The sequence below is a fragment of the Jaculus jaculus genome, chromosome 1 (genome assembly GCF_020740685.1).
Source record: "Jaculus jaculus isolate mJacJac1 chromosome 1, mJacJac1.mat.Y.cur, whole genome shotgun sequence".
In the NCBI taxonomy this organism is placed as follows: domain Eukaryota; kingdom Metazoa; phylum Chordata; class Mammalia; order Rodentia; family Dipodidae; genus Jaculus; species Jaculus jaculus.
This window is the reverse complement of record NC_059102.1, coordinates 298,617,236-298,634,521: the sequence shown is the minus strand read 5'-3', so window position 1 is coordinate 298,634,521 and position 17,286 is coordinate 298,617,236. Positions and strand designations below refer to the sequence as shown.

General features: G+C 39.4%; 1 protein-coding gene and 1 pseudogene across 4 annotated transcripts in view; one reads left to right on the top strand and one right to left on the bottom strand.

Annotated features, from left to right (window-relative positions):
- Abl2 (ABL proto-oncogene 2, non-receptor tyrosine kinase) overlaps positions 1-17,286 on the bottom strand; it is a 115,262-nt gene that overhangs the window by 82,460 nt on the left and 15,516 nt on the right. The gene's annotated exons all lie outside the window — the stretch shown is intronic.
- LOC105944017 lies at positions 1,362-2,016 on the top strand (annotated as a pseudogene).

The window sequence follows — 17,286 nt, the reverse complement described above, 5'->3', positions numbered from 1 at the left end:
GTGCCTAAATTCATTAATTTTGCCATATTAAGTATGAATTCAATGTTTTATATGTTTTTCTTTAAAGTATAAATTGCACTACATTGTATTTACTTAGGTGACCAGAAAAAAATCAAGATAATAATAAACTGTTAAATATCTTGAATATCTGTTTTGAGTGACCAAGTCTCACCAAACAAGCCCAAGCTAGTCTTGTACTAAAGATCCTCCTGCCTCTCTACCTGCCGTGGTATCCCTACAGAGTATAAGTCCTAGGAATACAGGCATATGCCACAACATCTACTTGTTAAATACCCCTGATAGCAACATGAATTCTCCTTTGTGTTGTCTGTGTCTTACAGATACTAAGCGTTTAGAAGAGCACATATAACGTCAGAGAGGACTGTACCTCAAACTAAGTATCAGCTTTTCTGATTTTCCAAAGAAAAATACAACTTAAAACAACAAAGTGAGAAATATATTCTTATACAAAAAAGAAGAGAATAACAGTTTCTCGAAAGTGCTTTAGAAGACAGTTTGAGAAAGAACAGGAAAAAAAAAAGTGGCCAATGGATCATATCATGAGCTTCCATATTTTAATAAGAGCAAATATTTCATAAAGGTGAATACTACCATCTAATTATTGCCCAACCAGCCCTGAGCCTATTTTTTTATATATAAGAAAATGATAATTATACTAAGTGGAAAATATTTTTTAAGCTGTAGTGGCACCTGGATTTTCTGCCTAAGTGCTGGAGTATCCCCTAGTGGACTGATGAGGAACAGTTTTTCCATTTATTAAATTAAACTTCAAATCTTTAATGACAATGAATTCACTTGCAATCCCATTTTTAAAGTGCCCTTTTTATATGGCTAAAACAAAGTTAACACTCTTTTTTTTTTTTGTAACCCCCCCCCTAAATTTTTTAAATTTATTTGAGGGCAACAGACAGACTAAGAGGCAGAGAGAGAGAGAAGATGGGCACCAGGGCCTCCAGCAACTGCAAACGAACTCCAAACACATGCGCCACCTTGTGCATCTGGCTTACGTGGGTCCTGGGGAATTGAGCCTCAAACCAGGATCCTTAAGCTTCACAGGCAAGTGCTTAACTGCTAAGCCATCTCCCCATCCCCAACTCCATAATTTTTTACTCAGTAAAGACTTCGCATGACAGAAATTCATCTGTTTATTCATAAAATATTATTCATCTGTTTATTCATAAAATATTATTTCCAGTGTCTTTTAACACTTTTTAGATAAGAACACGAATTTATCTCTTTAAAACTAATCTATTTTAGGCCGGCTTGGAGCTGCTCAAACCCCAGCTCTGAGCCAAGGACTGTCGTGGGTTCCAACTCCTGACCAGGGCAAGGTCCCAAAGATGAGCTTCCTCTTCAGCTGCTTTTCTAAAACATTCAAGCCAAACAAGAATGTCTCCGAAGGCTCTCATTAGTATGAACTCTGGAAACATGTGGAAGTGACTCTCGGGAAGTGGCAACCTGAGACAAGCTGTTATGTTGCGAGAGGGAGAGGACGTCAATGAGTGGATTGCTGTTAACATTGAATTTCTTCAATCAGATCAACATGTTATACGGAACATTACAGAATTTTGTACTGAAGCAAGCTGCCCAGTGATGTCTGCAGGTCCCAGGTATGAATATCATTGGGCAAATGGTACTAATACTAAAATGCTCATCAAGTGTTCTGCACCAAAATAAATTAACTATTTGATGATTGGGTTCAGGATCAGCTTGATTGATGATGAAACTCTTTTTCCTTCTAAGATTGGTGTTCCAATTCCCAAAAATTTTACGTCTGTGGCCAAGACGATTCTAAAGCGGCTGTTCAGGGTTTATGCCCATATTTATCGCCAGCACTTTGATTCTGTGACGCAGCTGCAAGAGGTCCACCTCAACACCTCCTTTAAGCGCTTTATTTTCTTTGTTCAGGAGTTTAATCTGATTGATAGGCACGAATTGGCACCTCTTCAGGAATTGAGAAGCTTGAATCTAAAAATAGATAAATGTTTCTTCTAGAATACAGTTACCCTCTTGCTTCATCGAATGCTCTCTCAATGCTATCTGGCATAGACTAGTGATATAGACTGTAAGAAAATGGGACAAAAAGATACCCATTGTCCAAAGGTAGGCTAGTGAAATAGCTTCTGAATGAGACCTTAAGGACCCAGATCAGCAGTACTGAGTGGCCACTCCTGTTATCGTTAAGAGTCCTACTTGGTTGGAACATGTGATGACTAGTTTGTAGTTACTCTCTTATTCAAGAATATGACTGCCTTTGTTTCAGGTAATAACACAATAGATGTCAAGAATTTTCAGCAATAATTTATTAATACGTTTCTAGAACAAATTTTACACAATCAGAAGTTTTATTCTGATTTTTATAAGTAGAAAAGGTATGTTTAAGTTTCCTTATAATTTAGAACTTCTATATCTCTCTGGGTAACCTTTTAGTTTCAGGTTGTATGCTAATGTTTCCATAGATAAGAATAACGTTTTTTTTTTTTTTTTTTTCTAGCCAGGCATGGTTATGCACACTTGTTATCCCAGCACTCTGAAGGTAGAGGCAGGAGGATTGCAAGTTTGAGACCAGTGTGGAATACACAGTGAGACCTTATTATCTCCTCTCTCCCCTTCCCCCGCAAAAAGAGTATGTATATTTTTGAAAATCCATGCTGGGTGGTCTAAATCATCATGTGGCCTAATGGAATTAACCAAAGCTATTTTTTTTAGTTTTTTTATTAACATTTTTCATGATTATAAAAAATAGCCCATGGTAATTCCCTCCCTCCCCCCCCCCCGACACCTTTCCCTTTGAAATTCCATTCTCCATCATATTACCTCCCCATCTCAATCACTGTACTTAAATATATATACAATATCAACCTATTAAGTATCCTCCTCCCTTCCTTTCTCTTCCCTTTATATCTCCTTGTTAACTTACTGGCCTCTGCTACTAAGTATTTTCATTCTCACACAGAAGCCCAATCATCTGTAGCTAGGATCCACATATGAGAGAGAACATGTGGCACTAACCAAAGTTATTTTTAAAGTGACTTTATTTGAGATTGTATCCACATTTGCCTAAATTATTAGGGAAGAGTGTATCAGAAGTAACTATCTTCTAAGGATGATCTTGTAGGTTTTTATTATTATTATTATTTATTTACTTGAGATCGAAAGAGGGAGAGAGAATGGGCATGCAAGGGCCTCCAGCCACTACAAAAGAACTCCAGATGCATGTGCCACCCTGTGCATATGGCTTATGTGGGTACTGGGGAATTGCACCTAGACCCTTAGGCTTCACAGGCAAGTGCCTTAATAACTAAGTCATCTCTCCAGCCTAGGTTTTTGTTTTAAAATGCTTCTTTAAAATTAATATGTAGCTTTTGGCTGAGAAAAAAAAACTTCTAAAAAACTGTGACAAATTTAGCTCTCTCAGCCACTGTCTTCAGTGATTTTGTTTTTCCTTGCAGTTCTGAATGAGAGGAAAGTATTCTGAGTACTTCTCTTCTTTATTTCCTGGTTCCCCTCCCAGCGCCCTAAGTAGGGTCTCGGTCTAGCCCCACTGACCTGATACCCACTGTGTAGTCCCAGGCTAACCTTGAACTCATGGCCCTCCTTCTACCTCTGCCAAGTGCTGAGACTTCTGTGTTTTTATTGTGACTTGAAACTTAATTTATGTAAAGAAATACACAAACTTTATACCAGTAAGGACAAAACATAAGGCCACAATAAAAAAGCCTTGACGTGTGCACATTTACAACACGGCAGAAGGGTAGCTGTGCTGCTTATGAGGGCAAACTTAAAGGAGACAAAAATGGTAGAAGTACATTAAAAATAATCTTCATTCCGTTAATACTCAATGGATAGGTTGAGCTATAAGGTTTTATCTTGCTTTGAATTGAAACTTGAATTTTTTCTTTTTGCATTGGGATAAAAGAACTTTTCTCATTAAAAAAAAAAACTAATCTACTTTAATAGTTTCTTAACATAATTTAAAGCAAAGAAATTATGAAAATTAAAAAAACTTCACTGATCTAAATGTCAATCAAAAGTATTGTCTACAGCTATGTGAGCACTGGATCTCATAATGCCAGGTTACTAAAAATGAGTTTGAAAAACTACTTATAAGGGTTTGACTTTTTTTTTATATACCATATCATTTCTGATAATGTGGTATAAAAAGAGATGGCTATAAAATAACAGTTGTTTTTCTTTTTAATATTTTTTTATTTACTTATTAGAGACACAGGGGGAGAGAAAATGGGCATGCCTGGGCCTCTAGCCACTGCAAATGTACTCCTGATGCATGTGCCACCATTGTGCATCTGGCTTATGTGGAACCTGGAGAATCGAACCTGGGTCCTTAGCCTTCACAGGCAAGTGCCTTAACTGCTAAGACATCTCTTCAGCCCAACTTTTTTTACTTTTTTTGAGACAGGGTCTCTCTGGCCTGGAACTCACTATGTAGAATTAAGCCTAGACTTGAACTACAGCGATTTTCCTGCCTCTGCCTCTTGAATCCTAGGATTACAAACCTGTACCACCATGCTCAGCTTTGAAAAACCATTTTACGGCATTAACCATTACACAGAAAGACAAAATAATCAGCACTTAATTTTGCAAATAAGAAAACTCTCTTGACAAAACAAAGATTACAAAGACCTTTCAATGACACTAGAATGAAGGCCTCCATATCTCATCATCCACGTGGTCTTTACATGTATTATGCTGTCGAAATACTCTCCCTACTCCTAATCCTTTGACTTACTTAATTCTTTCCCATCCTTCAAATCACAACTAGATGAAACAAGCTCCCTAAGTAAAATACTACTATTATTGTCTCACAAAGTGTCATGCATCCTACTTTTTCTTGATTTATGTAATGACTACTAACATTGTCACAGGATTGTTGAGAAGACTGTAATTGGCTTCTATGTTTGTTATAAAAATTAAATGAAATATGACCATATAGAATAATGTCAAACACCATATAAGTGATAGCACCATCAAAACCTATCAGATTGGTCAGCATGAATTACACAGTGAGTTCAAGACACCTTGGGTTATAGAGTGACACCCTTTCTAAAAACAAAGAAACAGTGGAAGTGGAAGCCCGGCACGGTAGTAGATGCCTTTAATCCCAGCACTCAAGAGGCAAAGGTAGAAGGACTTCAAGGCTAACCTGAGATTACACAGTGACGCTATCTCAAAAGAACAAACAAAAAAAGAACTAAACAGTGGGGAATAGTGGTACACACCTTTAATCCCAGCACTAGGAAGGCTGAAGTATGAGGCCAGCCTAGTCTCCAGAATAAGTTCCAGGTCAGCCTGGGTTAGAGTGGGAACCTGCCTCAAAAAAAAATAAATGAAACTGTCCAAATTGTTAAATATGCTTCTGTCACCTGAAATTATTCATTAATATTTTATTTTGTGGAAGAAAGAAAGGGAAGGACATTTTAGGTGCAGGCAGGAAGGTTGGAGTTCAAGGTCACCCTTGGCTATGCAGTCAGAATAATGATAGTCTAGGGTACACTGGAGACCCTATCTCAAAAAACCAAAAACATTTTATCTTTTTTTTTCTCTGTTAGCAATCAAATCCAGGGCCTCAAATTCATGACCTCACACACATGCTAGACAGACAAGTTCTCGACCAATTAGCTACATCCCTTCAAACATTTTTTAAAATATTTTTATTTATTTATTTGAAAGAGATAAAAAGACACAGGGGGAGAGAAAGAGAGAGAATACGCGTGCCAGGGCCTCCAGCCACTGCAAACTCCATGTGCATGCACCACCTAGTGCATATGGCTTACATGGATCATGAGAAATTGAACTGAGGTCCTTTGGTTTTGCAGGCAAGTGCCTTAACTGCTAAGCCATCTCTCCAGTCCTCCTCAAACATTTTTTTTAAAATATTTTTGTTTATTAAAGAAGGAAAAACAAGTATGGGAGTGTCAGGGCTGCAAAAGAACTCTGGATATATGCACAACTTTGTGCATCTGGCTTTATGTGTGTACTGGGTAATCAAACCCATGCTGGCAAGCTTTGCAAGCAAGGGCCCTTAACCATTCATTGGGCCATCTCTATAACCCCCTCCAACATATTGTTGACACACTACAAGAACTGTTCTCTAAGGTATTATCAAATCCTTTAATACTTCTTTGAAAATGAGGGGCTGGTTAATTCACTCCCTACTCTGAGAAGAACTAGGAACTTGTTCCTAATAAGTAGAATAAGGTGGAAGTTAAATGTTTCAGGAACAACAGGGGTTAAATATTTTATTTTTATTTATTTGGGAGACAAAGAGATGGGGGGCGTGGAGAGAATGGGCATGCCAGGGCTTCCAGCCACTGCAAACGAACTCCAGACACTTGTGCTACCTTGTATATCTGGCATATGTGGGTCCGGAGGAATCAAACCTGGGTCTTTTGGCTTTGCAGACAAGTTCCTTAACCACTAAACCATCTCGCCAGCCCTGCATTTCGTTTTGTTTTGCTAGACTCATTTCCCCTTGGAAAGACTAACAATCATGTTGTGAAGACCCTGGGACAGCCCTGTAGAAAGGCTCATGCAGCAAGTAAGACCTGAGCCTTCCACCAACAAATGATGTGAGAAAACCATCTTGGAAGAGATTCTCCAAGACAGGCTCTTTGGTTACTGGAGCCCTTACCAGAAGCTTAACTGGAACATTTGAGAGATCCTGAACTAGAACAGCTCAGCTAAATGGCTATCAAATTTCTGACACTCATAAAATCATATGAGATAATAAATGGAATTTTTATTTTTTTAAGCAGAGTCTCTCACTCTAGCCCAAGCTGACCTGGAACTCATTCCATATCGCAGGCTGGCCTTGAACTCAGTGATCCTCTTACTTCAGCCTCTTGAGTGCTAGGATTAAAGGCATGTACCACCCCACCCCACTATGGGTGGGGGGATGTGCATGCATGCACGTTAGGGCAGCTAAATTTGAGGTCGTTGACTATTCAATAACAAATGTAACTAATACAATGTTCTTAATATAGTTAAGAAAAGGGGGGGGCTGGAGGGATGGCTTAGTGGTTAAGGCATTTGCCTGCAAAGCCAAAGGATCCCAGTTTGATTCCCCAGGACCCATGAAAGCCAGATGCACAAGGGGGCACACGCATCTGCAATTCATTTGCAGCAGCCTGAGGCCCTGGTGCGCGCACGCTTGCTCACACGCGCTCTCGCGTGCTCTCCCCCCCCCCTCTCTCTCCCTGCTTCTTTAATCTCCCTCAAATAAATAAATCAATTCAATATATTTTTTAAACAAGGTAAGGACAACAGATAAAGGAAACAAAATGCTACCATTAAATTAGACCAGCAACTAAACAACAAAAAAGTAAACAACTTGATTCAAACACAGGCGAAAAACCTGAAAATTTCCCCAAGAAAGTTATACAAGTTGGTCAACATCACTAATCATTAGGGAAACACCCATCAAAACCAGTGTTTACCTACACAAGACCATCATAATAGGAGGAAGAGATCATGACATCAAAATAAAAGAGAGGCTGATTGAGATGGGGAGGGGATATGATGGAGAATGGAGTTTCAAAGGGGAAAGTTAGGGGAGGAAGGGCATTACCATGGGATATTAAGTTGTTAACAAAAAAATTAAGCAAAAAAAAAAAAAAAAACAGTGTTGAAGATGTGGAGAAATCACATTTCCTGTGCACTTACTATTGGTGGGGATACAAAAAGGTACAACCACTATGGAAAACAACATTGGTGAGCAAGGTGTAGTTCCTTGTCTTTAATCCCAGCACTTAGGAGGCAGAGGTAGGTAGGTGGATCACTGTGAGTTTGAGGCCACCCTGTGACTACACAGTGAATTTCAGGTCAGCCTGAGCTAGAGTGAGACCCTACCTCGGGGAAAAAAAGAAAAAAAAACAGCCCATAGCAGTTAAGGAACTAGTTTGCAAAGCCAAAGGACCCAGGTTTGATTTCCCAGGACCCACATAAGCCAGATGCACAAGGTGGCACATGCATCTGGAATTCATTAGCAGCTACCTAGCATGGCCATCCTTTCTATCTGCCTCTCTGTCTCTCTCTCAAATAAGTAAAATAAATAATTTTTTAAAAGCCAACATATGTCTAAATAACATTCAAGAATGAAAAAAATAACAAAATGAGATACGGCGTTTTTAGTTAAATTGCTGCCTTTTCCAAAACTGCTGCAGTTTCAGGAAGCAGGAAGACTGCTAGCAGGACAAAAAATAATAAATCAATACCTAATGATTTTGTTGTGAAAATGCAGAGTACTAAAGACAAAAAGATTTGTAAACCCTCCAAATGGATTGACAGGTTGTCTCCAGGAAAGTGAATTTTACAGACAATTACTTTCTCAATAACAACAAGAAGATCTAAACATTTAAAAGGCTGATGGGGGAAGGCGGTAGCTGGTATTTCAAGCCTGTTCAATTAAGCCTACTAGAATTTTCTGGGCCCCTCTAACCCCATCAAAAGAACACAAGATAGTAGTTTGATGCATAATAGTTGAGTGGGGAGGATCATTTGAGCTCAGAAAATAAAGATCATAGTGGATAAAACAGCAAGAACCTTTCTAAGTAAACAAGCATGTATGTGCACATGTACAAACACACACACAAGAGATAAAAATGGATGCTATTTTTAGTTTCTGTGCTGGGGATCAAACCCAGGGCCTTATGCATGCTAGGCAAGCACACTACCATTGAGCTATACTTCCAGTCCGATAATTAAGTCAACCTAATATGTATGTACAAATCACCAAGGAGAAGTGTTTTTCCTCTAGAATACACCTGATTGTTCAACAGGAACATATTTTTTCTAGTGTTTTCAGGTGATTTTGATACATATTACTGGCTAAGGAATAAAGAAAAAGGTAGAGAACATATAATAAAATAATACAAGATATTAACAAATGTGAAATCTGAGTAAAAGTAAATCAGGGTTCTTTAGGTTACTACAAGTTTTCATATTCTTCAGTTACTGAAACCTAACACACAAGTGTCAACTAATTCATGACAACCACCATAAAGGTACAGAAAACATCTGTAAAGTTAATAAGGACCTATGTACTTTCCACATCACAGTGATCTGAGTTATTTGGTACTCAATCTTTAGTTCTTCCACAGTTTTTTATTTCTATAAAGTACAGAACCTTAGCAGATAGCTAGATACGACATTTAGTACAGTATCACAGTTGGAACCTTTACACCAGGAATGATGGCTCATGCCTGTAATCTCAATGCTCAGGAAGTTGAGGCAGAAAAAAAATTTTTTTAATATTTTTATTTATTTATTTGAGAGCGACAGACAGAGAAAGAGGCAGATAGAGAGAGGGAAAGAGAATGGGCGTGCCAAGGCCTCCAGCCACTGCAAATGAATTCCAGACGCGTGCACCCCCTTGTGCATCTGGCTAAACGTGGGTCCTGGGGAGTTGAGCCTCAAACCGGGATCCTTAGGCTTCACAGGCAATTGCTTAACTGCTAAGCCATCTCTCCAGCCCAAGGCACAAAAATTTTAAGTTTGAGGCCAACCAAGGTTACTTGAGTTTCCAGCTAGCCTGGGATATGAACTAAGAACTTGTTTCAAATAAAATAACAAAACAGAACCTTTAACAACAACAACAACAACAAAAAAAATACTCACAAATTAAGGGGGTGTTTTGTTTATTTTGCTTTTTTCTTTTTCCTTCAGACCCCAACCTTACTTTTAGTTTTACTTACTCTCCCCTAACCCTATCTAGGGACCATAGGAAAAAAAAATACATCTATTCACTGGATCTCTCCATATATAAGCTTTATAGGAATATGGCACTTTCCAGTCATAAATGTATGTAAAATTTACTTGTGGGGGTTGTGTTAACAACTTCTAGGCTTAATGGTTGACCAGGAGGCTCAAAGACCTCTGCAAAAAAACATACTCATGACTATGATTTAGGAGCACCAAGATCTAACCAAATGAGCTATTGGCCAGGTAGATGGCTATTACTTATTACATTAAAACAACATACACAAAGAAAAACTGGCAAAGATTAAAGGAACGGGGGCTGGAGAGATGGCTAAGTGGGTTAAGATGCTTGCCTGTGAAGCCCAAGAACCCACTTCGATTCTTCAGGCCCCACATAAGCCAGATGTACAAGGTGGTGCAGGCATCTGGAATTCGTTTGCAGTGGCTAGCAGCCCTGATGCACCCATTCTCTCCCTCCCTTTCTCTCCACTGACTCTAATAAATAAAAATAATCTTAAAAAAAGATTAAAGGAACAATGGTCAAAAATCTAGAGGAAACCACACACAAACCTTCCAAGTCTTTTTCCTTACTGAAATTATCTAGAACTCAATTTCTCCAGCAACAAGTTATAACATATGTAAAATTTTATCTCCAAGGTAAGCTCATTAGAAACTTAGTAGCTTAAGTTTCTCTTGAGAATTGGTCACATGAACACACTCTATCTACTATATTAAGTTTTCAAGTTTCCATAAAGAAAACAGGTATTCAGCATCAGTCACGCTGTACAAATAAGCAGAGTGAAACACCCCAGCTCTGGGAGTGGCAGGAACCTTCCCCAAGCCCAAGTTCCAGGTGCAAGCCAATGGCCAACCTGCAAGTAGGTGTGTGTGACCTCTTATTGCCCAATGGAGATGTTCCCTTTGAAATTTTTTTTTAAGAGAGAGAAAATTGGCACACCAGGCCTCAGCCACTGCAACCAAACTCCAGACATGTGTGCCACCTAGAGGGCATGTGCGACTTGGTGCTTACCTCACCTTTGTACATCTGGCTTACGTGGGATCTGGAGAGAAAGTGAACATGGGTCCTTAGGCTTCACAGGCAAGTGTCTTAACCACTAGACCATCTCTGTAGCCTGGAAGTTTTGTTTTTTAAAATTGTTTTGGTGGGGCTGGAGAGATGGCTCAGCAGTTAAGTTGCTTGCCTGCAAAGCCTAAGAACCACAGTTCAATTCTACAGTACCCACATAAAGCCTGATGCAAAGTGGCACATACATCTGGAATTCGTTTACAATGGGGCAAGAGGCCCTAGCATGCATTCTCTTTCTGTCTCTTTCTCCTGCTTGTCTCTACAAATGAATAAAAAAATTGTTTTGGTGATCTTTGTTTTCTACCCAAAACATGCCCCCATTTATATATTGACTAAAATTTCCTTTACTGAGATTTTTTTAGTTTTTATAATTTATCTATTTGTACCCAACGTTTAAAACTTCCAATGCAAGCCAGGCATGGTGGTGCACGCCTTTAATCCCAGGAGGCAGAGGTAGGAGGATCACCAAGAGCTCAAAGCCACCCTGAGACTACATAGTGAATTCCAGGTCATCCTGGACGAGAGAGAGACCCTACCTTGAAAAAAGAAAAAAAAAAAAAAAAAACCTTCCAAATGTACTAGATATACAATGAGATGATTAAATTCCCTATCTATGCTTAAGTAGGAAATCTTTACGAATTAAAGATAGTTAATATTTAATCTCAGCACATTAGCACAGACATTTGATGCAATTTAATAGATGTACATCACAAAAGAAATGACTTATAATACTTTAAGATTTCTACTTATTGCCAGTTAACATGTACATTTACAAATTAACTACTAACTCTGTGGGAATGCTATTCTTTTACAAATCACCACCTAAAAACTAAACTGGAAACCCATGCATCCCTCTTGGAAGAAATTAAATTCATGACATTTAAAAAAGAGCAGAATACAATCTTGCTGCCCTCCTCCACATTTTTGTTTTCAATGGTTAACAATGCCTTAGACTTATTATAAGTATGTTCTGTTCAAAGGATCACATAAAAAAACTAACATCACAAAGATCAAATAACAGTTTTAAAAACAGAAAAAGAAAAAAAGAAAAAAACAAGGATGGTGGTTATAATCCCAGAACTCAGAAGGTTGGAGTAGGAGGATCAACAAGTTCAAGGACAGCCTAGGCTAAAGAGTTCCAGTGCCGGGAAAGGTGGCTCATTGGTTAAAGCCCTTGCCTACAAAGCCTAACTACCACAGCTCAATTCCCCAGTACCACATAAAGCCAGATGCAAAAAGCAGTGAATGTGTCTGGAGTTTGTTTGCAGTGACTAGAAGCCCTGTTACACCCATTCATATTCTCTCTCTTTGCCTGCAAATAAATGAATTTAAAAGAAAAATGTTTCTTACAAGTGAGTTCCAGGACTGGAGAAATGATTTAGTGGTTAAAGTGCTTGCCTGCAAAACCTAGAGACGCAGGTTCATTTTCCCAGTACTCAGGTAAGGCCAGATGTACAAGGTGGCACATGCATATAGAATTTATTTGCAGTGGTTGGAGGCCCACATGTGCACATTCTATCTGCCACCCCCTTCCCTCTCTCTCAAATAAATAAATAATTTTAAGTGAGTTCTGAGTCAGCCTGGGCTAGAGTGAGACCCTGCCTTGAAAAAAAGGAAAGAGGGGAGGGGTGGGGGAAAAAAAGAAACAGACTCTAAATATTTGCATAAAAAACTTAACTCCCATGCTCACTTTGGCAGTACATAGCATGGCCCCTGTGTAAAGATGACACGCAAATTCATGAAGCATTTTGTAATTTTGAAACTCTACTCAGCAGTTTAAAAAAAAAACGATACAATGAAATTTATAGAAAAATGGACAGACTTGGAACAGATCATACTCAGTGAACTCATACAGTCACAGAAAGACAAACGCCACATGGTCTCACTCATCTGAGGCTCCAAATCTGAACCACCTTGAGTTGCTGACATACCTGATAGGCAACTCAAGGCCCAGACAAGAAGTAAGGAAGGGCTTGGGGGGAGGGGAGGGGAAGGGAGGGGAGGGGAAAACATAAAACTAAATCCAAAATGAACTGGTACCATAGGAACCTTTATCCTTGAAGACAGACTAAAAGATACAAGCTTCAACAGCAGGAGTAAGGGGAGTAGCACCTGAAAAGAAGGACCTTGGAGACAGCAGTATGAAGCCTAACCTTTAAAAAAATTTTTTTTGGTCTCTGGCCTGTAACTCCTAGTACTAGATATAGGTACCCACAATGAGCTGATGACTGGAGAGAGCTACAATGTCCCCAAAACAAGACAGGCTTCTGTCAAAGCACTTGATTACCTACCTGCCTTAGTTGTAAAAGCTAAGACCCTGTTGCTGAAGACACCACATGGTGGCGACACAGAGCATGGACAGACTTGGCTGGAATCTGGAAGAGAGCAAGTCCTCCAGGGAGCCCGTCTAGTGCTGGAACAACAGTCTTAGCAACCAGAGGTCTCAGCTACTCAGAAGCAAACACCCTGACAGAATGTACACCCCAGTGCAATAGTGGCACATAGCCTTAGTGGGTAACCAATAGCTTTCAGGTTGGCTAAGAGATCCACTCGCTGTAAAAGGAACCCATATCTAGAACTGGGAACCAGACCAGAATCCTATAGACAAAGATTTATACTCTCCAGCTCAAGCTCTCACTAGTCTTTGGCTAAAAGAGGGGATACATACATCAAATTCTCCCTAAATTAATAATGCTTATCCCATTTAAATTATGCTGACTTCACTCTCTGTTGGTGAATCTGTTCTTTTTCAAAATGTAGTGAGACCCAAGGAAATAAAACTACCCCCCGCACTTCAGCCAAGCCCCAGCTAAAAACCACAGAGGAATTGGGGAGACAAGCAAGAATGCTGTTTCCATGGTGAACCTGACAATCAGACAGGGTGAAGGAGACAGACCCTAAGAATACAAAACACTTACCAAAGCAGAGATCTAGAGACGCCTAAGAGCTCATCACTAAATTAGACTTAAAACTCACCCACCACAGCTCAGGGAATTTTGCAGAAGAGGGTGTAGAAAGATTGAGACATCATGCCCAGAGGCATTGCCTCCCCCCCCCCCAAAAAAAAACTGACTGCTGATCCCACAATGCATAAGCTACAATCCCATGGGGAATACCTACAATCCCACTGAGGAGGGTCCCCAGCAGAACGCGGGCAGGGATGAGGGAAAAGAGGGTGCCAACACATGATATATCCATTCAAAATATGTTGTTGATAATAAATAAATAAATAAAAATTTTAACTCTCTCAGATTGTGGCTATTCTAGCAAATTAAGCAACAATGGACAAGTGAATTAGTCATTGATCTGTAAATAACTACTGAAATGTTTTCTATTTTTGCCTCTACAGTCGCTTCTGATAATGTATGTTCTGTTCTTCAGTAACATACTATGATCTCAGCAGAATAAAAGATACAGAAGCCTTTTAAAAACTTATCTAGGGCTAGGGAGACGGCTCAACAGTTAAAGGTTCTTCCCTGCAAAGCCTTCCAGCCTTGGTTGTTTCCCAGGCACCCACATAAAGACAAATTGGGATTATATGCAGCAGTGAGACCCTGTTATAACAACACATACACACACAGCATGACACTGGATGAGGCCCTAGATGACTTGATTCAGCCAGTGAAACATAAGTGATATGTGTGCTTTCTAGCTTTTAAAATTTCAGCAAGGGGCTGGAGAGATGGCTTAGCGGTTAAGCGCTTGCCTGTGAAGCCTAAGGACCCCGGTTCGAGGCTCGGTTCCCCAGGTCCCACGTTAGCCAGATGCACAAGGGGGCGCACGTGTCTGGAGTTCGTTTGCAGAGGCTGGAAGCCCTGGCACGCCCATTCTCTCTCTCTTCCTCTGTCTTTCTCTCTGTGTCTGTCGCTCTCAAATAAATAAATAAATAAATAAATAAATAAATTTCAGCAAGTACTTGATTTCTTATTCTTTGCCTCTACATTGGCAACTCCCAGCTTTCCAGAATGAAGGTGGAAGACCACCAGCATGTATCGCTACAAAAAAAAAAAACAAAACAAAACTGGGTTTAACTCATCTTCTATTCAGTGCCTAATCACTAATTGCAACAGGACATGAAGTGTGAGTGACAAAGTTTTGATGGACAAATTACCCACTGAGATGGGAAGGGAGACTTGTTTTCAACCCATAACCTCATCAATTCTGATCAGACCCATTCCAAAGTTAGTATTTTAAAAAGTGGTTGTTGGGCAATCTAGGTTAAGGAGTCTGCTGCTCTCCTATACTTCTGCTTTACTTTCTGAAACTGTTTGTTGCTTTTTATTTTCAAAAAAAAAAAAAAAAGCAAGAATAGCTGGAATATTCTCAAAAGCAAGAGCAGCAGGGACAAAAATCACTGTGAGCTGGAGGCCAGCCTGAGACTACATAGTGAATTCCGGGTCAGCCTGGGCTAGAGTGAAACCCTACCTAAAAAGGGGCAGGGACAGAAAAGAAAAGGAAGGGAGAAAAGGATTCTTTTTTAGTTGGTGACACTTTAGGATCTCCCAAGACAAACTGAGAGGGAGGGTGGGACAAAGTGCAAAGCCTGAACAGAGCAGGCCAGATTCATAGGCATATATAAAGACATATTTGTGAGTACATGTGTATATGCACGTATATGTATATATATATACACATATGCACACACATACACACAAACAAATATACAATCTACCACTAGAATGTATAAGCAAAAAATGGTGATATGGTCTGACAGAATAGCTACAAAAAAACAAAAAAACAGTGGGAAGATAGAGTACCTTTTGAATTTTGAATGGCTGTATGAAACTACACTTCAATAAACAAAAGATTTAAATTCTAAAAGACTATGCCATTTAGCAGTAAGGATAAAAGTCAAAAGATTAGGTTTAGAGCTGCCATGATAAAGAGCTGAGCAGCCATTATACTCCACAGATGAGCTGAAACCAAGAAAGCCATCTCAGAAAGAAAATCAACAAAGGCACAGAACCTAGAGTACGCCAAGATCTCACAATCACACCAAGGAGTATACACTCATGTTTGGTTTTGAGGCAGGATATCATTCTAGTCTAGGCTGGCCTCAAATATATGGTGATTTTCCTACCTCACCAACCAAGTGCTGGGATTAAAAGTACCTAGCTTGTATCTTAGTTTTATTTATTTATTTTTATTTATTTATTTTTTTTTGAGGTAGGGTCTCACCCTAACCCAGGCTGACCTGGAATTCACTATGTAGTCTCACTCAGGCTGGCCTTGAACTCACAGCAATCCTCCTACCTCAGACTCCTTAGTGCTGGGATTAAAGACATGCATCATCATGCATGGCCTTGTGTCTTAATTTTTTTAATATTTTATTTTTATTTATTACAGAGAGAGAGAGACAAAGAATGGGCACACCACCGCCACTAGTCAGTGCAAACAAACCCCAGATGCATGCACCACCATGTGCATCTGGATTATGTGAGTCCTAAGGAATCGAACCTGGATCTTTAGGCTTCGCAGGCAAGCTCCTTAACCACTAAGCCATTTCTCCAACCCTGAAGCTTAATTTCTAATGGTTTACCAACTCAAGTTTCCATGAGGCTTAGTTCCATTTCTTCTTCTTCTTTTTTTTTTTTTTTTTTTTTTTTGGTTTTTTGAGGTAGGGTTTCACTCTAGCCCAAGCTGACCTGGAATTTACTATGTAGTCTCAGAGTGACCTTGAACTCACGGTGATCGTCCTACCTCTGCCTTCTAAATACTGGGATTAAAGGTGTGCGCCACCACGCACAGCAACTGCTAGCTTTTCTATCTAAATGAGTGAGAAGATAGTTTATGATCATTTCTTTCTCTCCCCCCCCCCCTTTTCCTCCTTCCCTCCTTCCCTTCAGGTCTCACATAGCTAAGTCTGACCCTGAACTTACTGCATACAGCCAAGGATAGTCTTAAATTACTGATCTCCCTGCTTCGACCTCCCACGCACTAGGATTATAGGCCTGTGCTGCTATGCTCAGCTTCAAAGTGTCCTTTATGTGCTGAAAAAGTGAGTACTCAATGTTTTTTTACACCAGAGTAAAGAATGATTGTGATTTTTCTTAAGTGAAGCTGAAAAAAAAAAAATCAGAATAGTTCATAACAAAACAAAGTTATATATTATACTTATGTACACATCCAGAAACAAATTAAGCCAAGGCACAGAATATGTCTAAATATAATACCTTATATTAACATCTCAACATTCTCTTGGCCTTACATTTTTTTTTTCAGACTGACTTTTTTAAAATGTACTTCAAGAGTCTGGAGAGATGGCACAGTGTTTAAAGGGGCTTACTTGCATGGCCTGCTGGCTCAGGTTCAATTCTCCAGTACCCACATAGTGGTAGATGCACAAAGTGGCACATGTATCTGGAGTTCCTTACAAGAGCAAGAGGCTCTGGCACAACAATACTCACACACTCTCTGCTCACAAGTAATAAAATATATTTAAAAAAAAATAGTGTAGCTGG